The 27,413-nt window shown below is 34.6% G+C and overlaps 2 protein-coding genes across 3 annotated transcripts in view; one reads left to right on the top strand and one right to left on the bottom strand.

Annotated features, from left to right (window-relative positions):
- Positions 1 to 27,413, bottom strand: part of NT5DC1 (5'-nucleotidase domain containing 1) — a 146,178-nt gene that overhangs the window by 73,093 nt on the left and 45,672 nt on the right. The gene's annotated exons all lie outside the window — the stretch shown is intronic.
- The window catches only part of COL10A1 (collagen type X alpha 1 chain), a 39,200-nt gene continuing 27,935 nt past the window's right edge, over positions 16,149 to 27,413 (top strand). Inside the window, exon 1 of the mRNA XM_065543238.2 lies at positions 16,149 to 16,289. The gene's annotated coding sequence lies outside the window, so the exon portion shown is untranslated. The remainder of the gene's footprint in view (positions 16,290 to 27,413) is intronic.

Below are 27,413 nucleotides of genomic sequence, written 5' to 3'. Positions count from 1 at the left end.
AAGTCCATTTTGAGGTGTAAATACTGTTTGCCTCAGTGCCTAATGTTCACACATGTCCAGCATTCAATCAAAAAGTATAAATCTCATATACAAAACAAACAAACAAGAGGCGCCCAAACAACCCAGTGCTAAGAGACAAGTTAATCAACAGACACAGACTCACAGATAATCCACATATTGGAACTATCAGACGGGGACTTAAAAATGACTAAGATTGAAGTGTTAAAGGACCTAGTGAAAAGGATAAACAACATGAATGAGTAGATAGGATATTTCAGTAGATAAATGAAAACTATGGAAAATTAAAAGTTTTAAAAGACCGTATCTGAGATGAGGAAGATTACTTTGGTGTGCTCATCAGCTTCTGACACAACAAAGGAAATATCAGTGCACTTGAACAGTAGTCAATAGAATTTACCTAAACTGAAACACAAGGAGAAAAAAACCATGTCAGGGGAGAAGGAACAGGGCGTTCACTAACTGTAAGACATTATCAAATGGTCCAACATACTCATAATTGGGGTCCCAGAGAAAGAAGAGAGACAATGGAGCAGAAGAAATACTTGAAGAGAATTTTCCAAAAAATAATGAAGGATATCAAACACAGATCCAGTAAGTTCAGTGAGATAAATACTCCCCCTATTTCAAAATCTACCACATCATAGTCAAACTGTTAAAAATCAAATACAAAGGGAAAATCATAAAAGTAGCTAGAGAGAAAAAATGTGAGTAATATAAAATAACTGCTTTCTAAAACTAACCTATAATGGCAGAAATCAGATCATTAGTTTTCTTGGGTGGGAGGTAGAGATGGGGAGGACTACCTCCAAAGAAACTTACTGGAAACGCTCTGTATCCTGATTGGAATGGCAATTATACAAACGTATATATGTGTCAGAATGCATCAAACTCTACACAAAATATACACATTTTATTGTATATAAATTATATCTCAAGAAAATTAAATTTCTGAAGTTAATAAGACTAATTCCTTAATTTTTAAAACAATGAGTAGATAATCCTGTTCATGGATATATTCTATATCCCTTATTAAAGATTATCATGGTCATTCAATAACCTACTCATTAAGAAAGGTAGACAAAATGGTTTATTATAAAACGTGACTTTTTAGATGTATCCTTAATACTACAAGAAACCCTTGCTATCCTAAAATCGCTTATGTAGTGTTTGTAGGGAACTATTAATAATCCCATTAGATTGAATTAGCCATGCTTTATGGTACCAGTATATTGCAAAGCAAGTGGTACAGTTGGAAACTGAGTCCTTCAAAATGGAGTATGATGAAAGCAAAATACAAATTCAAAAAAAATTATGAGAGTTAGAAAGGAGAGCAAAACAAGTACCTGTATAAAAATCCAAGATGTCTTTAAAAAATATTATTGAAAATAGTAAAGGGAAAACACCTGAATTCTCTAGTCTACCTAATCTTCATACAAGTTTTTCTTTTTCATTACTTTTAACATGAAACAAAACAAGAATAGGAAATATTTTATTCATTTAACATTGGCACTCTAAATTTTATATTCGGTGGTGAAAAATACATTTAATCTAGTCAGGAGCATAATTTAAGTTGGTTATTTCATTAAACATGCATGTCATCTTTTCCTTCAGGATGGAGGGAAAGAATTAACACTGCTGAACAGACTTATTAGTAGGGTCAAAACAGTATGTCTATGATATTTCTTACAAAGATTTCCAAATTAGTATATTTTTTTCTACTCAGGCAAGGGAATTTCCCCCCTACCCTTGAGAGTGGGCTGGACTTAGTGACTTGCTTTCAAAAAACAGTATGGAAAGGGGAATAACAATAACTACAGTATAGAAACATGGCAAATGCTATGTTGCTCAGGTAATCAAGATTAATATTAGCAGTGATGTCATGTTGACAGTATGTACCCCTGATATGATGTGATAAAACTAGTTCTTCACTTTCGTGAAGTGAACCCACAACTGCAGTCTAGTCATGGAAAACCATCAGACAAAACCCCCAAAAAAGGACATTTTATAAAATATGTGGCTGGCACTCCAAGTGAGAAATTGTCATGGACCAGAAAAGACTCATTGAACATGATGATTACATGCAATGTGGTACCCTGAATGGGATTATGGGACAGGAAAAGGACATTAGTAGAAAAACTGGTAGAATCCAAATGAAGTCTGGTGTTTAGTTAACAGGAATTTGCCAATGTTGGTTTCTTAGATGTGACAAAGGTATCATGATAATGTAAGATGTGAACATCAGGGTGATATTCAGGATCACTCTATATTGTCTTTATCATTTTTCTATACATTTAGGGATTATTCTGAAACAAAGTATACAAGACAACCAAAAAACTAAAAAAATTACAAAAATAATATGTGCAGGAAAATAGGAGCCCAAGGAAATTTTCTGAACTCGGTCTGATTTTTACCACAGTCCACAGCTCCTCATACCCTGAGGAGCATACTTGCCCTCACTCAGCTTCAGTGTTGCTGTTGCTCAACCCTCTACACGAAGTGAACGAAGCTCTCTGCTGTAAAGGGACTCAAAGGCTGCCTACCTCTCTCATTATACCATTGGAGGATTCTGTTCTGTGTCCAAAAATCACACGGCTAGAAGGAACCTTCAGTGTTTTCCCACCCCAGATGGGAGAAGGTATTTTAATTTCAGATTGTTAAAGAGTAAATGTTCTAATTTATTTTTTAATCATATTTTTCTAAGTTTTAAATTTTGCAGCCCTTAAAATGTGGAGTGGCTCCATGTGTATTTCAAGTTGGGTGGTAAGGAGTAGCCACTGACACAGTTATAGTTTACACCTTAGATGAACACTGCCAGGGGCTGTGGTTTAGACACATACAATGTTTTTAGCTATCATTTTTAGCATATTGTGTTTAATTTACCTCCATAATGGATCACTGATAAAAGACAGCACAAGAACCACAAATTTTGAACTTTAAAAAGTTATAGAAGAACACAAAAATGACAATTTCACAGGTTCGCTCCAAAATAATATCTGTGAATTGCATTCCTCTGATCAAATTTCTTATGTAAAAAAACTAAGATAACTCAAGATATAAATATAATTTTATCCTAATTGGTTATCCACACCTGTAATGTGAAATTGTAGAAAAGTGCCTGCAAAAAGAATCCTGAAACATCCTATCTTATCTCATCATTTGGAAACAAATAAGAACAAGGAGAGTAGATTTTCCTAAAGGTCAGATTTCAAGAATTCCAAACATCCAGATGTGAAAACAGTTTTGACTATTTTTGATGCCTGAGTACATAAAGATAATAAATACTTTAACATTTCTCAAAAAATAATCTTTTCTTATGTAAATAAATAATATATGTTATCTGCTATACAGATAAAATGTAAACATTTTCCTTACAAAGTATATATCTTACTAAAGGTGTGGCCGGGCACCGTGGCTCACGCCTGTCATCTTAGCACTTTGGGAGGCTAAGGCGGGTGGATCACGAGGTCGGGAGATTGAGACCATCCTGGCCAACAGGGTGAAACCCCGTCTCTACTCGAAATACAAAAATTGGCTGAGAGTGGTGGTGTGCGCCTGTAGTCCTAGCTACTCAGGAGGCTGAGACAGGAGAATTGCTTGAACCTGGGAGGCAGAAGTTGCAGTGAGCTGAGATTGTTGCACTGCACTCCAGCCTGGGTGACAGAGTAAGACTCCGTCACAAAAAAAAAAAAAAAAAAAAAATTGTACCAAGGGGTTATACTAAAATGAACTTGATAATCCAGTATTTAATAATATACTTATCTAATACAACCTTAAACTTAAAACCACTTATTATATACTATGTAAAAATGAAAAAAATAATTTTCAGTCTTTCTATGAGGAAATCATGACATTGTATCACGTAGGAAAGGGTTCACAAATTTACAACGGGTTAGGAAATGCTCAACTACTTCAGTCATCTTGATTTACAGATGGAAAAAGTAGTGAAACCCAAGATGTGTGGATGGAAGTGATAGTGTTTTCTCTAGCCTCCTCTTCATCTTTCTACAACATAATTTCTCTTTTAAGATGTGGTGGCGGCTTTCATATGGCTGGCTATCTGTCAATAAAATCCTAACCACTAAGCAAAGTAAGTCAGAAAACTCTCACTCTTGAACTTAAACTTCCCTGTATATAGAAACCAAATTTAAAGACAACTCTTTAAGTACCTCTTTAATATCAAAACACTAAACTTACAAATTGCATATTCATGCAAATGGTTGTACCCAGTTGCTCAACACAGCCCTACTGTTCTTACCATGGGAGAAAACTCAGCATTCTGGAATAATCTTTAAATTCAAAAATAGAATAGAAACAGCAGAGAAAAGTATAGAGGATACCAAGGAGAGAAACAAGCCAAGTCAAATATAGAATAAACTGTCTTCCTGCTTTTCCTACCTAAACCACATTATTGCCCTATTCTTAGTCCCCCCAAAAAGGTAGGCTCTTAAGTTATATGACATATGGTTTAAACAAGTATTTTTTAAGTACAAGTCTGAAATCTGATTATGATGATGATGATAATAATCATCTTTACCATCACTAACACTTGCACAGCCTGGCTTGTTTTATAAAGTATATTCCAAATTTCTGACAAATAGATTATAAATGGCCTTTTAGAACAGTGTCTACTTGTAATTCCTGGTCTCAAAATCCTTGCACAAAATAATGCTTTTCTAGTCAAAGCAAAAACCATATATTTATTTGATTTTATAATGTGTACTCTTCATAAAATAATAATCTTGGCAATTAACAAATAAGCGATTACAACATTAAAATATGTAAAAGGTAGTGGTGACAATAATATTAGTGGGTCATTTAACCTTACATATATTCATTTATTCAACAATCACTTATGGAACACCTACTATGGATCAAGTACTATGTCAGAGATTTGAAAAAAAAAAAAAAAAGATGACTTCTAAGGATATTACAGGCCGGTAAAAACAGACAGATGTGTGAATCATCAAGTCTAATGAAGAGGCGTGGTAGGGTGGTAACAGGCTAGATAAAATGAGACCAGAGAGGAGGAATGGGCAGGTCAATTACAGAATGAGGTTTGACAGTTTAGGTGTCAGGAAAAGCCTTAAGGGAGGAGGTGACCTTAAGCTGTAGTTTGAAAGATAAGTTGGCCCCAACAGATAATGAGGATAGGCTACATGGCAGGTGAGAGTGTGAACTGCAAGATCTTCTAAGGTGATCACCTGAAGGTACTATGAAGTATTTTCAGTTGATTTCAGAGGTACTTCCTAGTACCAGCAAGCAAGTACCAGCAAGCAAGCAGTTTGCTAAGGCTGAATTTTGGGATAGGGAGGTACAGCAATAACCAGGGTTATGTATGCTATGCTAAGAAATTTGGCTCTATCCACAAACAGTTCTTAGTAGTTTCTGAACATAGACCCTATTTAGAATTTAAAGGTGACTAAAACAAATAAACAAACAAACAAACCCAACAGCTAAGGTGCGCTGATTGCTTATTATGAGTCAGGTACTTTACATACTTTTCTGATTTAATTATATATTCACAACAACCCTAAAATAGGAACTATGTCTGTGAGAAAATGGTGGCTATGAACCTGGTACTTTCCCTGTTGGAAAAAATAAACGGTGGCGAGATAATCTGCCTACAAGCACACCAACTACGTGGCAGAAAGGACTTCAAATTCAGTTTAACTTAAGTCTGTACTCTATGAACTCTTCCTCTTGAATTAAAAAAAAATTATACACATATACACCACAATTATCTTCTTAATCAGGTCACGCCCCCCAATTACTGGTGGGGACACAAGAAAATCTCCTTTCATTCCATATCATCCCCTAGCTACGACTCCTTTTGTCTCTCCACTTCACAGCAAAACCAATAGAGTATTTATATAAAGACACTGGCCGTATCCACTTTCTAATTTCCCTTTATCCTTCTAAACTTGCCTTCCTACTGAAGAAAAGAGGAATTAGCTATGGACAATGTCACTTATGGTTCCATATTGCTAATCCCATGGCCAATTAACTGTCCTTCTATTACCCAATGGCTCAACAGGTGACTAATTCTTTTTGTTAGTTCTGGGAAACCCCTCTCCCCTATGTCTGTTGTTTTCCTTTCTTCCTTATTTACCCTTCCTCTCAACTCCTCTTCTGCCCTAAGGAACTACAAATGCTGGACTATCACTTGCTCAATCTGAGTTTTTCTTCCTTTCATAAATACCATCTATACACACTTTTAATTAATAGGTTTTATTGATAATCCTCTGAACTCCAACTGTCTGTCCAATTGTCCACACATCTCCTCTAGGACATCACATGGGTATCTCAAACCCAAGAGGTCCAAAATAGAACTCTTCATTCCTCATGTTTTGTCCATTTGTTAAAATTTCTCAATGAAAAATAAAACTTAGCAGATAGCAGGTACTATAGGCTACCCCATAGCTAAAGAGCTCATGCAATGCTGCATATAGTTGATCAGTATGCAAAACAGATAGCTAAAATCCTCAAAAGCCTTGTTAAGAAATATATTTTCCTACCGTATAGTCTTTCACACAGAACTTACAGCATGTAACATATGATATTCTGGCTAATCACTGTGCTTATTGAACTTACAGAAGTGGCAACATAATAAGCACAGACACAAAATATTATAACAGTCATAAACTGGAAACTATAACATGTTTTCATTTTTTAAATGTTGCGGAAATTGGTCTCCTGCTTCTGACAGTGGAGAACTATGCCATTTGAACAAACTGTCTTACTGGGGATAACTAGAGAAGTTAAACAAACTTTAAAAAATATCTGCTTAACAGCATTGAAGAACTAAAAAGTCAATGAAGATTTAAAAGGTCAAGTTAAGGAAAAGAGAAACCCAGAAAGCTGAGCCTGGAATCTGGGGATTCTGCCTGGAATGAGCAATAACACCAATTTCAAGAAAGTAAAAGAGAGCCTAAGAAGTCTCAATCTTCAAGAGGCTTGGAGGACAAAAAATGGAGGCCAGTGCCTACCAAGGTTGGGTAGAGGCCAATAAATTCTCCATGGTTTATTAGAGGTTAATAAGCTCTCCACCTTGACCCAAAAGGCTATACTATGGAAAGAAGTCTGAACCAGATATAATACAGCTCTCAATGGCCTGAAGCACAAGTTCACATCACCTCAATCTCTGAAAATTGATGACAGGTGATTCAGGAGTGCTAGAGCCCTAGCTGCCTGCCAGAAGCAAACCTAAGTTCTCTCTGTAGAAAGTTATCCTAGACCTCAACATTTTTCTCTGTAGAAAAGTACTCTCTGTAGAAAGGAATCTTGACCTCAACATTTTTCTATAAAATTTAAAAAATACAATAGCTGGTATCAATAAAAAATTATCAGATACTCAAGGAGACAATAGAATATAAAAACAAAACAAACAAACAAACAAAAAAGGGGGAAAATACACAACAGAACCAGATCCACAGCAGCTCCTATGGCATAAAGACAGACTTGAAAACTATAAATAATAAATTCAGGAAGTTATAAGATAAAATCAAGATTTTGTTAGAGAACTGAAAAATAGAAAAAGAACTAAATGGAATTCTAGAACTGAAAAATACAGTAACCAAAATTAAAAGCTCAATGGATAGGTTTATAAGCAGATTAGACACAGTTGAAGAGAGAATTAGAAAAATGGTTAGAAATGAGATTAAAAGAAAAGAGATCAAAAGGCAGACAAGACAATAGAGAAGAGAAGGTGAAAGATCATAAATGATCAGTAAAAATATCTTCTAAAATATGAATAACTGAAACCCCAGAAAGAAAAGAGAAAAGGAGCAGAACAATATTTTTAGAGATAATGGCTCAGAATTTTCCAAAACAAACCAATAGTGTTAAGTGAACATCTGAGAAGCCCTCCAAGGAGAATTAAAAAAAAAAAAAAAAAAAAAAAAAAAAAAAAGACACCAAGGTACATCATAAATCAAAGATGAAAAACCAAAGACAAAGATAAACTAGTAATTAGTAATCTCAGCAAAACAGATTATCCTTTAAAGAACAATTATACTGATAACTGAATTTTCAACATAAACAATAGAAACTCTAGTGCAGAAAATAACCATTAACCTAGACCTCCATTAAAAACATTCTTTAAGAATGAAGAGGAAATAAAAAAATTTTCAGAAAATAAACATCCAATACACAGATATGATTGTTTAGCTCAAATGTTACACTTCATTTGAGCTAAACAATCATACATATTCATAACAACTTGAGGGTTATGCAAGGTAGTTATCCAACAATGGCCATGGGTATTGACTTTTCCAGGAAACCTCTATTTCCCAAGTCACTGAGCTGAAACATTGCCTATAAACAATTCAAATAAATTAAAAACTAATGGAGGGTAGAAGGGTAAGAAAAGAAAGAAGTAAAGAATACCTGCTAATTTATAAAATACTGGAATTTTATCAAATGAAATCAGTACAATTAATTGATGTCAAATGATGTATATTTTTGCCTTAGAAAGTTCTATTTGGGCTGGGCACGGTGGCTCACACCTGTAATCCCAGCACTTTGGGAGGCTGAGGCAGGTGGATCATGAGGTCAGGAGATTGAGACCATCCTGGCTAACAGGGTGAAACCCCGTCTCTACTAAAAATACAAAAAATTAGCCGGGCGTGGTGGTGGCACGTGCCTGTAGTCCCAATTACTCAGGAGGCTGAGGCAGGAGAATTGCTGGAACCTGGGAGATCGTGCCACTGCACTCCAGTCTGGTGACAGAACAAGACTCCATCTCAAAAAAAAAAAAAAAAAAAGTTCTTCTATTTGAACTAATTTTACAAACACCTTTTAAGTACAAAGTACGCCACTTTTATATCTATGCATTTGGTTGCACATATACAAATCATCAGTGATAAAAGATAATTCTAAGGATGTCGCATGCTCTGAATAGTCTTAAGTGTGATTTAATTTTCTTGGGGGCAAAAATTTATCAACCATCTTTATAAGTGCTATAATAGGCCTAATATACAACTCTGTACAGAGTAGTCTCCCCAAAACAATTAACTTAATAAAGACAAGAAAGGCGAGATACTTCCTTGGCTCAATTTCTTGGCTCAATTCTGAATAATGAAAAATTATTCTCATTTCAAGGTCAGATTCCAGACATTTCAGAATTTCAGTTCTTTCGTCTTTAAATAGAAACCACTGTGATGAAGTTTACATCAGGGAACCACTTTTATCTCTTACATAATTTAAGTAACTACTAGATATAAGATGGAAGGTCTCTGAAACTTTAGTAGAAATTTCTCATGGATTTAGATAATAACTGAATTAACTTTTGAAACATATTATTGAGTTGGTTTTAAGAGTGTTTTATATCAGCATGTAGAAAAGGATGTCAGCAGTGAAAACCTCAAGGGAATATCTGGGAAACTGAGTAAATGGAGATCGATCCCAGGAGGGTCTCACTCTTTGATGGTCCAACACTCAGTCTCTAGCAATTCATCACAATTACTAGTCAAATATCCACTATTCCCAATACCATTTACGGAAGACAAAATCCTTCTTCCATTGTGATATCTTAGCACCTTTGTTGAAGATCAGTTGATCCATTCCTTTATGTTTTTAATTAAAACTGAACATCCAACAGCCATGTATCAAAATTGTTGATTAGGAGGAATCTGGATGGCTGACTAGGGATTTTGGATGTCAGTTATCCTCAGAAAGAAGACCAAAGACATAGGTGAATGGTCATGATCTGAATGGAAAGCTTACAGAAGACAGCCAGGATCTGTTGGAGACCCCACTGGTTGATGTGGGGTTGCAGAAAAGGAAAGCAGCAGGAGTCTGGCAGAGATTGACTCCCGAGAACCTCTGAATCCTGCATAAAGGGTAGGTTGGGGCGCTTCTCTTCTCTCTTCATCCCTGCGATAAACTGCTGACTGCCAAATTGTCAGGGAGCCTTTCACCCCTCATGTACCCAGGCAATGCTGTCAGTGGGGATTGAGGTTCTTCCTGGGGACAGAGCACACAGTGGCTAGCTTGTGCAGGTATGCCCTCACTCCACTACTACTGTTGTGGATGTAGGAGAGGCATGTTTCTAATTAACCCAGTCAGACAAAAATAGAAAAGAGAATTTTAACAAATGAACAAATTCTTTGTAAAATACAGGACTATGTAAAGTCACCAAATCTATAATTTATAGGTATTCCTGAGAAAGACGAAGAAAAAGTAAGCAATTTGGAAAACATATTGGTGGAAAGAATTCAGGAAAATTTCCCTGATTTTGTTAGAGATATAGAAATCCATATACAAGAAATCCAGAACACCTGTGAGATATGATATAAGGTGAACATCACCAAGGCATATAGTCATCAGACTATCCAAGGTCAATGCTAAAGAAAAAATCTTAAAGGCAGCTAGAAAAAAGAATCAAATCACCTATAAAGGAAATTCTATCAGACTAACAGCAGATTTCTTAGCAGAAACCGACAAGCCAGAAGAGACAGGGAACTAGTTTTAGATTTCTTAAAGAAAAATAATGCCAGCCAAGAATTTTTTTTTTTTTTGAGACAGAGTCTTGCTCTGTCGCCCAGGCTGGAGTGCAGTGGCGAGATCTCGGCTCACTGTAAGCTCCGCCTCCCGGGTTCATGCCATTCTCCTGCCTCAACCTCCCAAGTAGCTGTAGCTGGGACCACAGGCACCCGCCACCACGCCCGGCTAGGTTTTTTTTTTTTATTTTTAAGAACAGACAGAGTTTCACTGTGTTAGCCAGGATGGTCTTGATCCCCTAACCTCGTGACCTCGTGATCTACCTGCCTCGGCCTCCCAAAATGTGTATCTTTTAAAACTAAGCTTCATAAATGAAGCAGAAATAAAATATTTCCCAAACAAATGCAAAGAAAATTTGTCACCACTAGACCAGTACACCAAAAATGCTAAAAGGAAACAAAAACGTGATACTTGCTAAAACAAAAGCACACATAAGTACAAAGTTCACACATCCTATAAAATAATTACATAATTGAGGTTACAAGCAACAGGCTAACAATACTAGGACAGGCATAAAACCTCACATATGCATATTAACCTTGAAAATGAATACTTAAAACATATACATTAGCAAATTGGGTAAGAAAAACAAGATTCAACCATCTTCTGCCTAAAAGAGACCCACATAATGTATAAAGACATACACAGGCTTAAAGTAAAGGGGAAGAAAGATATATCATGCAAATGAGAAACAAAAAAGACCAGGGGTTGCTATTCTTATGTCAGATAAAATAGACTTTAAACCAACAAAAGTAAAAAAAGACAAAGAAGGGTATTATATATGATAAACACTTCAACTCAGCAAGAAGATTTAGCTATCCTAAATATATACATAACTAACACCAGAGCACCCAGATTTATAAAAGAAGTACTACTACCCCTAAGAAAATAAAATGAAAAGCCACACAGTAATAGTGGGAAACATCAACATCCTACAGAAAACACCAAACAGATCACTGAGGGAGAAAACTAACAAAGAAACTTGACTTAAAATGGGCTCTGCCAAATGGGTAGACATCTAAAGAACATTCCACCCAACAACCAAAGAATATACATTTTTTCTCATCTGTGCATGGAACTTTCTTAGAAATTGACAGTATGCTTGGCCACAAACCACATTTCAATAGATTTTTAAAAATCAAAATCATATCAGGTATCTTCTCAGACTACAGCAGAATAAAATTAGAAATGAATGCCAAAAGGAACTCTCAAAACCAGCAGTTTGGGAGGCCGAGACGGGCGGATCATGAGGTCAGGAGATCGAGACCATCCTGGCTAACACGGTGAAACCCCATCTCTACTAAAAAAAAAAAAAACCACATAGGTACATAGAAACCAAACAACTTGCTCTTGAATGACTTTAACAAAATTGAGGCAGAAATAAAAAAAATTGGAAACAAATGAATATGGACATGTAACATATCAAAACTTCTAGGATACAGCAAAAGCAGTGTTAAGAGGAAAGTTCATAGCACTAAATTCATAAATCAAAAAGACAGAAAGATCTCAAATTCACAACCTAATGATATACCTAACAAACTAGAAAAACAAGAACCAACCAAACCCAAAGCCAGCAGAAGAAAAGAAATAAAGATCAGAGCAGAACTAAATGCAATTGAGACTAAAATATCATACAAGGGACCAACAAAGTAAAAAGTTGGTTCTTTAAGAAGATAAACAAAATTGATAGACTACTAACTTGATTAAACAAGAAAAAAGGAGGATTCAAATAAGCACAATCAGAAATGATAAAGGTAGCATTAAAACTGATACCACAGAAATACAAAAGATCATCAGAAACTACTATGAACATCTCTATGCACACAAACTAGAAAACTTAGAGGAAACAAATAAATTTCCAGAAACATATAACCTCCCAGATTGAACCAGGAGGAAATTAAAATCCTAAACAGACCAATAACAAATTATAAAATTGAATCAGTAATAAAAGATCTACCAACCAAAGCAAACAAACAACAACAGCAAAAAACCCAGGACCAGAGGAATTCACAGCCAAATTCTACCAAATTTGGTATCAATATTACTAAAAATGTATTTTTTTTTAAACTGAGGAGGAGGAATTCCTCCTAAACTTAACATTCTATGAAACTAGTATCCTGATAAACAAGATCTGAGAAGGATAACACAAAAAAAGAAAACTATGGACCAATATCCACGATGAACGTAGATGCAAAAGTCCTCAACAAAATACTAACAAACTGAACCCAACAGCACATCAAAAAGATAATTAATCATGATCAAGTGGGTTTTATTCTGGGAACACAAGGATGGTTCAACATATGCAAATTAATAAATGTGATTCACCACATAAACAGAATTAAAAACAAAAAACACATGATCATCCCAATATGCAGAAAAAAATGCAATAAAATCCAACATCTCTTCATGATAAAAATTCTAAATAAACTAGACATTAACAGAACATAAATGAAAATACTAAGAACCGTATTTGACAAACCCACAGCCAACATCATACTTACAGGGAAGAATTGAAAGCATTTCCTTTGAGAACTGGACCAAGACAAGGATGCCCACTTTCACCACTCCTATTCAACACAGTAATGGAAGTTCTAGCCAGAGCAATCAGGCAGCAGGAAAAAATTAAAGGCATCCAAATCTGAAAAGTGGAAGTCAAATTATCTCTGTTCACTGAGGATATAATCTTATACTTAGAAAACTTGAAAGATTCCTCTGAAAGACTCCTGGACCTGATCAATAACTTTGCTAAAGTTTCAGGACACAAAATTAACACACCATAATTGGCTGCATTTCTACACCCCAACAATGGTCAAGCAGAAAACCAAATAAAAAACTCAATCCCATTTACAATAGCCATACAAAAACATAAACTAACTATCTAGGAATACATTTAAGAAAGTGAAAGACCTCTACAAAAGAGAATTACAAAACACTGAAACTGTAGATGACATAAACAAATGGAAAAACATCGCATGCTCATGGACAGGAGAATCAATGCCATTAAAATGACTATACTGCCCAAAGCAATCTAGAAAGTCAATGCAATTTCCTATTAAATTACCAGTGTTATATTTCACAGAATTAGAAAGAGCAATTATAAAATTCAAATGGAACCAAAAAAAGCCTAAATAGCCAAAGCAATCCTAAGCAAAAAGAACAAAGCTGCAAGCATTACATAACCTGACTTCAAACTACACTACAAGTCGAATGTAACCAAAACAGCATGGTACTGGTACAAAAATGGACACATAGTTCAATGGAGCAGAACAGAGAACCCAGAAATAAAGCCATACACCTGATCTTCAACGAAGTCAACAAAAATAAACAATGGGGAAAGGATACCCTACTCAATAAACAGTGCTGGGAAAGCTGGCTATCCGTATACAGAAGAATAAAACTGGACCCCTGTTTCTTACCACATATAAAAATTAACTGAAGATAGATTAAAGTCTTAAATGTAAGACTTCAAACTATAAATATTATACTAGAAGAAAATCTAGGGGAAACTCTTCTGGACATTGTCCTAGGCAAAGAATTTATGACTAAGACTTCAACAACAAATGCAACAAAACCAGAAGTAGACAAATGGGACTTAAACTAAACAGTTTCTGCACAGGAAAAGAAATAATCAACAGAGCAAACAGACAATCTACAGAATGGGAGAAAATATTTGCAAACTATGCATCTGACAAACGACTAATATCCAGAATCTGTAAATGAGTTAAACAAACCATAAAGGAAAAAAAACCAAAAATCCCACTAAAAAGTAGACAAAGGGATATGAATAGACACTTCTCAAAATAAGACATACAAGTGACCAACAAACATATGGAAAATGCTCAACATCACTAATCATCAGAGAAATGCAAATTAAAACCACAGCGAGATGCCATACAGCCAGAATATATGCTATGAAAAAGCCAATAGATAACAGATGTTGGAGAGGATGTGGAGAAAAGCAAATGCATATACACCGTTGGTGGAAATGTAAATTAGTTCAACACCTTTGGAAAACAGTATGGGCATTTCTCAAGTAACTAAAAGTAGAACTACCCTTTGATCCAGCAACTCCACCACTATGTATATACATAAAGGAAAATAAATCATTTTATCAAAAATATATCTGTACTTATCTGTTTACTGAGCACTATTCACAACAGTAAAGACATGGAATTGACCTAAGTGTCTATCAAAAGTTGACTGGAATAAAAAAAAATGTGGTATATATACACTGTGGAATACTACACGGCCATAAAAAGTAATGAAATTGGGTCCTCTGCAACAACATGGATAGAGCTGGAGGCCATGATCTTAAGTGAAATAACTCAGAAACAAAAAATCAAATATTGCATGTTCTCCCATATAAGTGAAGTACACATGGACATAAAGATGGAAATAATAGATACAGGGGACTCCAAAAGGTGGGGGCTGGGGGAAAGCACATGTTGAAGTTACCTATTTGGTACAGTGTTAACTATTTTGGTAAGGGGTTCACTAGAAACCCAAACCTTACAATTATGCAACATGTCCACATTAACAAACCTGTACATATACTCCTTGAATCTAACAGAAAAGGGGAAAAAGATGACAGCAATGCTGTGTGTGCTGCAGGGAGCATAAAGAAAATTATAGGCTATAGCTACATCATATAGATTCAGCAAGTTGGCAAATTATTCACATGACATCCAGAATACCTGACAGACAGTTATAATGGTGAAAAAAGTCTGCAACATTTAAGACATTCTACAATGCATGGTACATTTTAACTTGGAGGCAATAAAGAATAAAGGAATAGGTAGAAAATGAATAATCATACATGTGTAAATTGTCAATTATGATAAAGCATATGAATTAAAAAATTGAATTAATGACTTGAAAGTGTCTTTTTTCTCTTTATGGAAAAAGAAAGTTATGCTTCTCTGGTTTTTGATAAGAATAAACATACAGTGAAGTCGATTTTTAAAAGGAGTATTGCAGAATAAAAATTGACTGGAATAAAAAATGTGCTATATATACACTGTGGAATACTACACGGCCATAAATGGTAGTGAAATTGTGTCCTTTGCAACAACATGGATACAGCTGGAGGCCATGATCTTAAGTGAAATAACTCAGAAACAAAAAACCAAATATTGCATGTTCTCACATATAAGTGAAGTACACACGGACATAAAGATGGAAATTACCAAAAAGTCACATAATTGTATACTTAAAAAATAAAATAAAATAAAAACACTGATCCCAGAGCAATGGCATAAGAAGGCATCCTTCTGTGGAATTCCATAACATTGCTAGTTAGTAGGTAGGTAGGAAGTAATTTTCCCTTAAAAATGTACCTATCATTTAGATTTATTAATTAAAACTACTGAAGAACTTGTATTTGAGCTATTCTAATGCAAGCATTCATGCCAAGGTATCATTCCATTCTTGCATTTACACATGGGATCAAATAAACGAAATTCCCCAATCCCCATCTGCGTCTCAAAAAAGTCACTGACTGCTGGAAAACAACAGATATTCTCTCCTGGAAATGAATCAGAAGGCAGACCATCATTCAGTAGCCAGCATATGATTCAGCAGAGCTTTGTATAACAGTATAAAGTTCAAAAACAACCCCAAAAAAGCTCGAGAAGTAGTGGACTGTTTTTACCCCTCCTGGAATCACCACTGACAGCATCCATGAAGTTCTGACAGAAGAACACACGAGGATAATGACTTTTAAAGAGCAGCCAACAACAAGCATATAGGGAATCTTTCAGCAAATACAGGTAGGAGAAATTCAAATGTGTGACAATAGGTTTATGTAACCAATAATGTTATGAGATGAAAAACAGGGCATAAATACTGGCTGTGACTATTTAAATAATTTCTCTGAAGAGATAAAATATATTTATAGAAAATGATACTTTGTTCTGTGCCTCATAAGATTGCTATGTTTTTATCTTCTTGTCTTCACTAAGCAAAGGTTAAATAAAAAGCAAATTATTTATAAACTCAATCCTTTTTTTTCTGGATTTGAAGAGAAGCTTGAGTAGGCGATTTAAAAAGAAGGAGGAAAGCGTCCATGTAGATGTACAGGACTAACAAGAAAGTTATTGTTTGAAATGCCATGTATCTTCACTGAGGTAGCACACTAAACTACTCCCAAATCTGTACTCACTTGTAATACTAAACATCTCCCAACAATGACAGATAACCAGTATTGTCAATTGCAGATTTACTTGTAATAAAAACTGTAGTAATTTGAACTCATAATATTAATAGCTATTGAAACTAGAAAGTTATTGCAGTTCAGAGAAATTGACTTTTTGAGACCTCAAGCTGTCAATATGTGATGCTTTTTCTTTTTAAAAAGCGGAAATGTCAAATGATGAAAGGAGAAAAACTGCGAAGAGAAGTACTAAAAGATATAACTGGAAAATATGCTGTTCATTTTTCTGGATGTTACTGTAACACGTGTGAGACATTTTGTTTCTGTACTTTAATGATATTATTACTAGCCTAAAAGACGTACAATACAAGGGATGAGAGGCTTTCAGAGGATCCTGAATAGGTGAGTCAGGTCATCTGGGTGGTCTTATTATCAGTTTTTGATTTCCCCATTAGAGTCCGTTTGAAGTGAAGTGCCTTTCATCTTTCCACCCACTCTCACCATTTCAACATTCTAATTTAGTTCAACTCTTTTTATTCTGTTTTGTTAAAAAATGAGCCCAAACTCAGGGAAGGCAGGGAGACACCCTCTCTTGTGGTTTCATGTAATTTTTTGTTATGGTCTACCGGAAAAGAATAACTTTAAAAAATGCAATTTCACATGCACTTGATCCCCATTGGACTCAAATCTCTTCAACAATTCATGCTAATATTTTTTGAAGTTAAAAAACTATTTAATTTTAAGACTTCACTGATTTTTGGCAGGCAGTGTTTTCAACATAGTTTCAACTCTTTGAACCTGTCCCCATAGCTCTTTTCCCACTGCCTGAGCTTCCAAGACAGCAGTGGCCAAAGGACTGTAATAAGGTGGACGTCCATACAGTTACTTGTCTGGGGTTCCACTAACCAAGTTACGCTAACAACTGACTGGTGCCACACAATCTGACATTTTTACAGAAACTCAGAGCACTCTAGTTAACTCAAGAGATATGGGGGGAATCCTCATTTTTAAACCAAATTAATAATGAAAACATGAGGTAGAGGGAAAAGGAGCAAATATCTGGGATACACATATTCCCAAAGGTTAGTTTTGCTTTGTTTTCCATATTCTTCTACCCAAATAATCCATGTAATTGCAGCCCAAGACCTGGTCTCCTCCCCTCCATGTCTATTTGGTGGAAGGGAGGCAGTGCTATGAAGTGAACACACTTAGGCAAAGAGAAAAAAAAACAAACATCCAAATAAACAAGCTATGATGAGGAAAATGCATCTGGCCTTCTTGCCAGGGAGTGAGTGGCTGGTCAATGCACCAGGGGCTACTTACACATGCTGGGCTCCTGAGGAGAACAAAAGGGGTTGTGGCAAGAGTTGTGATGTAATGTGGCTGTGGGGTGGCCTGGGGAGAGGACATGAAGCACAAAGTTATTGCTATCTGATCTCTACTTTCTTCATATCCATGGATATCTTGGATATTACTCTTAAGTGTACTTCTTATTCAAGATATGCTGAAATTTAGAAGCAAATATTATGAAAGTACAATAAGAATATCTGCAGTGTCATTCCATCTGACTTCTCTCCCCTATCTCTACATGACCAACGTCATCTTCCAAGGCAACTCTAAATTACCATTGCCTCCACGAAGACTCCCTTTTGCCCTCTTTCATATATCTGCAAATAGCACATGTAATCAGCCTCCTTTTCCCTTACTTTGCCCACGTCTTCTTTAAGACACATTCCTTTTTACTTTGCACTAACACAGCATGGTAATCCCTTATGAGGCAGACTACAATAAGCTAAGTGAAAGAAAAGATAATGGAACACATTTTTTTTTCAACCCCAAAGTGCCTACATAGTATTAAACCAACAAACTAACTAATGAAACACAATTAATTGAATGACATCTACAACCTAAAAAAAATTTTTTTAAACTCTAAAAACAAAGCTCATTAGTTTTGCCAGAAAATTAGAGAAATGGGTGCAGAGGAGAAAATAACTACAGAAAGTGAAGAACAAACACAAGAAAACAGGAGACAAATGGCAAATATTTTACATATTCCTCCCCAAAATAAAAGATGATGGAGAACAGAAGACTGAGGATATGCTTTCAAAGAAAATACACATTATTGACTTTTACATAACTTCAAAATTTTTAAGTGATGGCATGATTAGGAAAGCATATTTGTCACTATCATAATATTTTATTACAGGAGATAAAAGCTACTCTTGAACTTGATTCAAGTCAATATAATTTTTTTCTAGCCCATTCCCAACCCTAAATGCCTTTAGGCAACTGTATACATTTGTCTCTTGTATATTCTCCCACTGTTTCTTTGTATAAACACTTACCTATCCCCCTCCACTTTCACTTATATAAAAGATAGCATAAAATGTATAAGCTCTGTATCTCTTCTTTAAAAAACATACACCCTGGAAATGTTTCCATTTCAGTACACACAGAACTTCCTCCCTCTTTTTTTTTTTTTAAGGAAAAGTACATTTTTTCTTTGTGTAGATGCAGTGTTGTTTATTCACCCAGTGCCCTTTATATGGATACCAGCCTTGGTTCTAATCTTTTGCTTTTACAACCTATGTTGTAATGGAGTAACCTCACTCATATGTCATTTCATTGACATGCAGAATACTGATAGGCAAATACACATGTGATTTTAGATCGATTCAAAGTCATTTTAAATTGTTTAGATTGTTTGCTTTAGTCAAACTTCTTAAACTGGATTCAGTACGTATTACATGATATTCTTAAAATATGATTTTAGGCCATGTTAATTCACAATGGTCCTCTAAGGCACCCAGAAAGTGGCCACTGAATTCCAAACGAGATGTTTGTGTTGGCGAGTGACAAAAACCAAAAAATAAAAACCACTATTATAAAGTGCTAAATGAATTGGTCATTAATAATAAGAAAGATTATTATTTTTCTCAGATTATCCCAGACATCTGGAGCAGTTTGGAGACATTAGGAAACTATATAACATGTAACCATCACAACAGTTGTCTAACAATACTTATAAGCACTAAACCCACGCAAACTATTTGTAACCTTAACTAATCCGAATGTAGAAATATTTCAATGCCACATCATACTCAGCCACATATTTTGCCATTGAGAGTAATGGCAAAAACCACAATTACTTTTGCACCAGCAAAAGTATAAAGTCTGTATACTCCCTGTCAAACTAAAGTTCTATTCTGTTATAACAGCCTCACTTCAAATCAGCAAAGGGAGTACAAGTAAAACGGAAAGAACGATGTGGTTGTATATGGTTATTTATGGCTTTTTTTTTTTTAAATCCTAAATGATTTTTTTATTTTTATCTTATGAAGAAAAATGATATTAAAACAATTCATTTTTTTTACTCACCTACAAGGAATCATAGGCAAGTCAAAGAATGTAACAAGATGCCTCTGCTAAGAGTTACTAATCCTGAGGCATAAACAAATCAAACGGTGCTTTGTTTTTAGTTTGATGAGTGAAATAAAATAGAATGAATGAGAAACTATTTAATTCCATCATCAAAACCATCCCAATATTTCTCAGGGAGAACCTCTCCCTTTCATAATTAAATTAACCTGTAAGAGTTTACCAAATAAACACCATGAACTGAACAGTGTACTTTCAAACTGGTTTAAACACCATCTCACTGTTCTAGCATTTTTTAAAAAAGCAAATACAAAGTTTTGTGTATTTTTTTTTTCATCAGCATTTGTTGGAAGACTTAAAATAAGGTCAACGCAAAAACTCCAGAGCAGGAACATTATCACCTGTAGCAAGGAGTATAATGTGTTTGGGTGAATCTGTTGTCAGAGGCCAGGTAAGAAACAAGTCATAACCATGTCTCCTTCTGAGGGGAAACTGGGTGACCACGGACAGTGTTAGGATATAGGAACAGAAAGAAATCCAGGCCTCAGTGACAGCATCTTTTAATCTAGACAAAACATTACTCCAGACATGTTGCTATTTTGTTAAAATATTGAACATATTTACCAACTATTTTTACATCTCACAAATTTTAATTAAGTGTTAACACTATAACTAAATAGCCAAAAGTAAAATCAACAGACTCTTACTGCTATTCTGAGGGGGGAAAAGTACACTACAAATCAATGATGATTTGGGAGCCATGTTTTAACATCTCTTTGGTCAATCACTGCAATTAGCCCATCATCAGACTCTGTCTCAAAAAAAAAAAAATTCCCGTTAGGCATGTATTGTACATTCTATTTTCAAAGATGAACCATGCATTTTCCAAATGCAATACATACAGCTTTCTACTGCAATGGTACTTGAAAAAATTTTTGGCATGTAGTAAGACTTACTTTTCCTTTTGATGCTTATTTTGCCAAATTGCATTTCCGCACATATATCTTCAATAAAATCCACAGAGAAGGTAAGGAAACAATACTTCAAGGTCAAAACTTTAGTTTATCAAAACTTAGTCCCACAGGACTATTCATATCATTGCATAAAACATAAAAATGAATATGACTAAACCAGTAAGAAAGTTATTACACTGAATCATATGAAACTGCCAATATTTGACTGTTTCTGACAACAATGGCAATTTCATATGTAACTTTTATATTTCCAAAGCCTAACTAGGTACCTAATAGAGGTAACTATATTCCTGAAGCCTAACTAAATACCTAATAGAGGTACTTATGACCAATCCTTGATTCATGGAGACTTAAAAATTAGAATAAAATGTTTAAAACTAAAAATTTAAATGAATAAATGGCACATTATCTTCTATTATTTTGAACCGTAGTGGAATAGAGATTCTATAAAACACTACGCTTAAAGATAACTGAATGTATCATCTGACAACAGATATTACATCTAAAATAGAGTTAAATTCGCCCTCAAGATGTTTGTGAAACTTTTAGAGCTGATGTTTATGGATAGTCTGTGTAAGAACATGATGTGAAAATACTATGATCTTTTATGTGTCTTATATAACGTATCTTATAAATACAGCTAAAATCAGACAAGGTTATACGTTTTATGATTTAAAAAAATTCTTAATACTAATTAACCCTACTCAAAAATTATGTTGTATATTTGTAGCATGTGTGAATATGTATGTATATACATATATTTGTGTATATATTTTTATACTAATATATCAGGGATTTTATTAAATGTTATACATTAGCCTACCTCAAGTGATTAAGATTTTACCTCTTTTCCAAAAACAATGTAGTTCAGCCATCTAGTGGTAAAGTATAAAGGAATCATTCCTCTGTATTTTATTATACTGTAAAAATAAGACAGGCAGTATGGAGAAGGATTATAGATTATTTAAATTTACTTTTCCTCTTCTCTGGTGACATCATAGAGCACAATCAAGAACTCAGAGGCAATATGACTATAGAAAATACATCACTGGATTTAGTAATTTGGAGTTTCTGGTTGACTTTAGCAAGAACAATGAATGCTGCTAAGAACTGTATTAGAGTTGTAAAAGGAAACAGAAAAGTATGGAACATTCTAACCAAGAAGTATGGCTGTAAAAAGATGGAGGAAAAGAGGAGAAGAGAAGAAACAGTAGGGCTGAAGAAGGGTTCTCTTTTTGTTTTATAGCATTCAAAGTCTTCATTATGTTAAGGGGTTAAATAAAGACCTGGTAAAGAAAGGACAGAGGATAAAATTCCCATGTGAGATAGAGAGGAATAAATCAGTACACAGGAGTCAGACTGCCTTGGAGACAGCATGCTGCCTCATTCTCTGGCACGGTGGGGGAGATAATCACCATAATAGAAGAGTTTAAAGCTAGAGGACACAGGAGTTCAAAAGTTGCTTTCTAATTTTATTTTTTTTCTTATTTTTGAAACAAGAGACAAGGAAATCTACCTCATGGTGAAATGCAGAGGCCAGGAAGAAAGGAATGGGAGTTAAATGGTATGATAAATTGAAGAATCAACTGTTGTGTGCACCTTTAAGGTGTTAAAACTTTAATCACTATTAAATGAAAAAAATTAAATAGATAGCTTCTGTATTTTCCAATCCTATATTCTCATTTAAATTCCAAATCTTCAAACTAGTTTAAGAAGTCAACTACACTGAAAGTATAATGAAAATGAAGGCACTGCATTCTGTTAAAATAGATTGTGACATACAAACCTCACTCCACCTCCTCCAAAATTTCCATTTCACCTTCTCCTTTGTAAGGAAGAGTGTAGCAGATTCAACCAGGTTACTATAATCCTGCATCTTAGTCAACAGAATTAGCTAAGTAAAATAAGTGTTTTCAATAAAGTTGGCATCAATACTCCCCAAATAACATGTTCTTATAAAACTTCAGAAGCCAAAATAAATGCATCAGTGTTCCAGAACAAAAGAATATTTGATGAGACAAAACTATCAGTTAATATCTCAATAAACCAAGAAAAGAGTAGAGTGAAGTATTTTGTTATTGCTGCTTTTTAAAAAAAAAAGTTTATTTGCTGTGGTAGACTAAGCTGGTATTTATTATAGACAAGCTAAAATGAACATATTTAATTCCCATTATAAGTGGGAAAGAGAAATATAAAATAATGGTTTCTAACATATTATCTATAAATGTAACCCTAAATCCAATATCACATTTGTCATTATTTGCATGTACTACATTCTCTAGATAATACTGTGAATTTTAAAAGCATACCAATAGACCACATATATACATTACTTACTAGTCTTATATTCACAAATTTAAACAAGGAGCAGCATGTAAGCGCTCAATGTATTTCAAGTAAATAAATAAATGGATAGATAAAATTTTACTCTAGAAATGCCTTTTAACTATACAATCACTTAGAGGGTAGAAACCAAAAACAATATGAGTTGAAAACATAAAGAATCTTTCTTCCTGTGCAATTTTGAGAAAAAAATTAGTCAAGAAAAATATATATAGTAAAAATGCACTTGCATGTATGAATGTTATCAAAGATGGTTGATGTGCTCATCAGAGGCCCACATATTCTGATCTCAGAGTCCTTAAAATGAGGGGGTTTGGAAGATGGGATTTTATAAGTGATGGTGCAGGCACTGAAGTTGGCAGGAATATGGGCTGGATAGTGGCCCGGAAGCAAAAAGAGGGCTGAGCAGGTGATACAAATTGCAATTAGGAGCTGCAAATTCTAATCCGTGAGCAAATTCACAAAAATATAAAAACTCAGAGATGTCAAGATTTCTATTGATGACATAACATTTTAAATGCCACAAAGAGTTGTTAATGTTATCTTTCACTCACCTATCAAAAAATCATAAAATATACAGTCTGCCATGCTTTACTTATAAAATCTGAAAGTCAATCATAGTACCTAAAATCAACCTATGTAATGGTTAAATATGAACACTGTATTTATTACACAAAATTTGATGTGACATTCTCAAATCCACATTTGATATTCACTAGATATATAAGACTCCAAGGTTCTCCAGCTTCCTTACCTTCAGATATTTTATTAGATTACAACCTTATATGACAGATAGCAATAATAGCAAACAACATCAAATAAAAACTAGCTTACAAAAATACTGCTAGACTAATGCTCCAATCTCTAAAAGTTAGGTAACATACCTGAAACTCACTCTTGCCCAGGGACTTCTATTTCCACTGCCCCATTCTAATCTAAAACACCATTTTCAAGGCCAGGTGCAGTGGCTCACACCTGTAATCCCAGCACTTTGGGAGGCCGAGGCAGGTGGATCACTTGAGGTCACACATTTGAGACCAGCCTGGCCAACATGGTGAAACCCTATCTCTATTAAAATACAAAAATCAGTTGGGCGTGGTGGTGGGCACCTGTAGTCCCAGCTACTTGGGAGGTTGAGGCAGGGGAACTGCTTGAACCCACGAGGTGGAGGCTGCAGTGAGCCAAGATAGTGCCACTGCATTCCTTCCTGGGTGACAGAGTGAGACTTCGTCTCAAAAAATAATAATAAAAAATTAAAAATTAAAAAAAACATTTTCTTAACCGATCTCTCAGTGGCCATGGGCTCCCTCAGTATGCTCTCCATATTAGAGCCATAGTAAAAACACACATCTAATTAGGTCACTTGTAAAAATCCTTCTAGACTTAGCCTCTCATTGCCCTTGTCAAAGATTTGACGTTTTATCCGGGCCTACAAAACAACATGATCTAGCTCCTATTCTCTAAGCTTCAACACTTACAGCCCACAAGCCTTCTCTCAGCTTCTCAACAGTACTTTGAGGGGCAGATGTCAAAGGGAAACATCATAGGCAATAAAGGTACACGAATGTAGCAACACTTTCAACCTTACCTACCTGTGAGTGGGGGAACACTACGCTTTAGATAAAAAGCCATAAGTCCTAATGCTGGTTCTTTGTGCAAATCAAATTCCTTATCTCAATGTCCTCACCTTTAAAGAAAGGAGACTCGCTAAAAAGAGTCCTATTTGAATCTTCAAGCTGTCTGATTTCATAACTCTTTCACCACTTATTTTACATGGAGATTCCAGATTCAAAAGTTCTACCCTAATCTCTAAACTGATTTGGTGCATCAACACTAACTTCAAATATTGCCTTTTTAATTCAGGGTCTCCACCAGGCATTTGGGCTCTTTTGGAAAAACAGTTTCTCCAATAAAGTCTAGATACCCTTTCGACAGTCATCCTTTGGTTCACCTTTGTTAAAAGTGTTATGTACTTCACTATTCAAACACCATTCTGTTTTGAAAGCTCTGTCTCAGACTCAAGTTATTTATCCTACTAAAGTAGCCTTTGAATAGGTTAGTGTTCTCTTAGTACTGGCAGGGAAATAATTTAGAAGATCATAATCCTAAAAATGCAGAGTCAGTCTGGTAAAGACACACTGTCTATTTGATTTCCTGTCATACGTACTGGAAGAATAAATTAGTATATAGAAATGGCTTATAATACTCTGAAATTTTGCAGCGATGAAAACATATACTTAAGCTATTAATTATTTTAAAAATTCCTGATTTAAAATTTTAGAAGTCACCAAGTAACTTAAATTGTGTCAAACAGCTAATAATATCACCCACACCTTCAAATTCTGAACCAAATGTATAATTACTCCAAAATGTCCTGCCAGGCAAAATATATTTTGAGAACTTTGTTGACTTACTGTCCACTTGAATTTATCCATGGATTATGCACCTGTCTTATAGTAAAGAAAGAAAATGTAGAAAACACATGGAATGGGCTAAGAATCCAAACATCTAGGAAATTCTAAAAAGAATGGTCAATTCTCATCACTTAAATGTTTAGTATATTTCTAGAGATTGAAAACACAAGACTGACTTTTCAGAATAAGCTGTAACTTACAAATTGATATCATGTAATACATATATTTTAAAAACATTTCTTTGGCTAGATCCTTATTTTCCCTGTTACGCTTTACTTTTGACTTAGAGAAATGACTACCTGTAACCCATTCAAAATATGGGTTTAAAAAGTCAGTACACTCACATATTATCTGAATAACAAACAGTATTTTGTTTGATTACTTATCTCCTATAGAGAAAAACAAAAATTTTCTCAAAAAACCATTTTAGTTATTAGTGACTTTGTTATACAAAGCATCCAACTTTTAGTCATTTCTTAACCAAAAAAAAAAGGATGCTCTAAAAAAATAAACTGTTATCATAGTAATACCTCTATTAATTAACACATCCACACGAATACAATGAAAATCAATATTCACAATGATGATCCTAATGCACTGCAAGACTGAGTAGTACCAGCAAAGGAATATAAATTAACTATAATTTTAGGATCACAGTTGTCTATCACTGAATTCAAATGCTCCAAAAAGTAGACAATCTTTGGATGGCATGTATGGCAAACTGCAATGAAAACAAATGCTACAATATTTTCTATTTTGCTTTTTATCTTTTTGTAAGGATTTTTAAAAATATGATGTGTTTTGGAATAGATTATGCTTGGTGCAACATTCAAAATGTAAAGGCTGGCATACAATGAAAACTAAGTCTCCCTCCCACCCCTGTCCCCAATTTACTCAATGAGATGCAAGTACTCTTACTAGTTTGTCTATCCTTATACAAGGAATATGAGATATTCTGTGCTACCTATGTATCAATTATGTATTTTACACAAATGCTGTATACCACTACTCTATTCTATATACTTTTTTTTTCTACTAAATATATTCTGGATGTCTTTCACAGTCCATAACAAGGTGCCTACACCTTTTTTTTTTTTTTTTTGAGATGGAGTCTTGCTCTGTCGCCAGGCTGGAGTGCAGTGGCACGATCTCAGCTCCCTACAACCTCCACCTCCCGGGTTCAAGTGATTCCCCTGCTTGCCTGCACTTTTTTAATGACTGCTAATGTAACTAGTTCTTATGAATGAATATTTGAGCAGTTCCTTCTTTTGCTATTACAAATAATGGTATAATCAATAACCCTGTATATACATCATTTGCACATATGCAAATGTATCTGTAATATAAATTCTTAGAGATATAATTCTTGGGTGACTGTGCATTTGACATTTTTAAAGTTTATATTAAAGTATTGTAACAGTTTCTATTTGCAATCTCTCATTACAAATAAAGCTACATCTTTGCATAGGTTTAAGGTCATTTATAATTCTTTATCCATTATTCAACTGGGTTATTGTTTTGCTTTAAATACTTTTTAAAATAAACTTTTTATAACTTTTTTTTATTAAGACTATTAGCTCCATTACATGAGCTGGAAATGTTTCTCCCAGTTTGTCATTTATCTTTTTTTTT

The sequence above is a fragment of the Macaca fascicularis genome, chromosome 4 (genome assembly GCF_037993035.2).
Source record: "Macaca fascicularis isolate 582-1 chromosome 4, T2T-MFA8v1.1".
Classification (NCBI taxonomy): Eukaryota; Metazoa; Chordata; class Mammalia; order Primates; family Cercopithecidae; genus Macaca; species Macaca fascicularis.
Note: the sequence above shows the minus strand (reverse complement) of the source record. Positions and strands in the feature narration are given on the sequence as shown.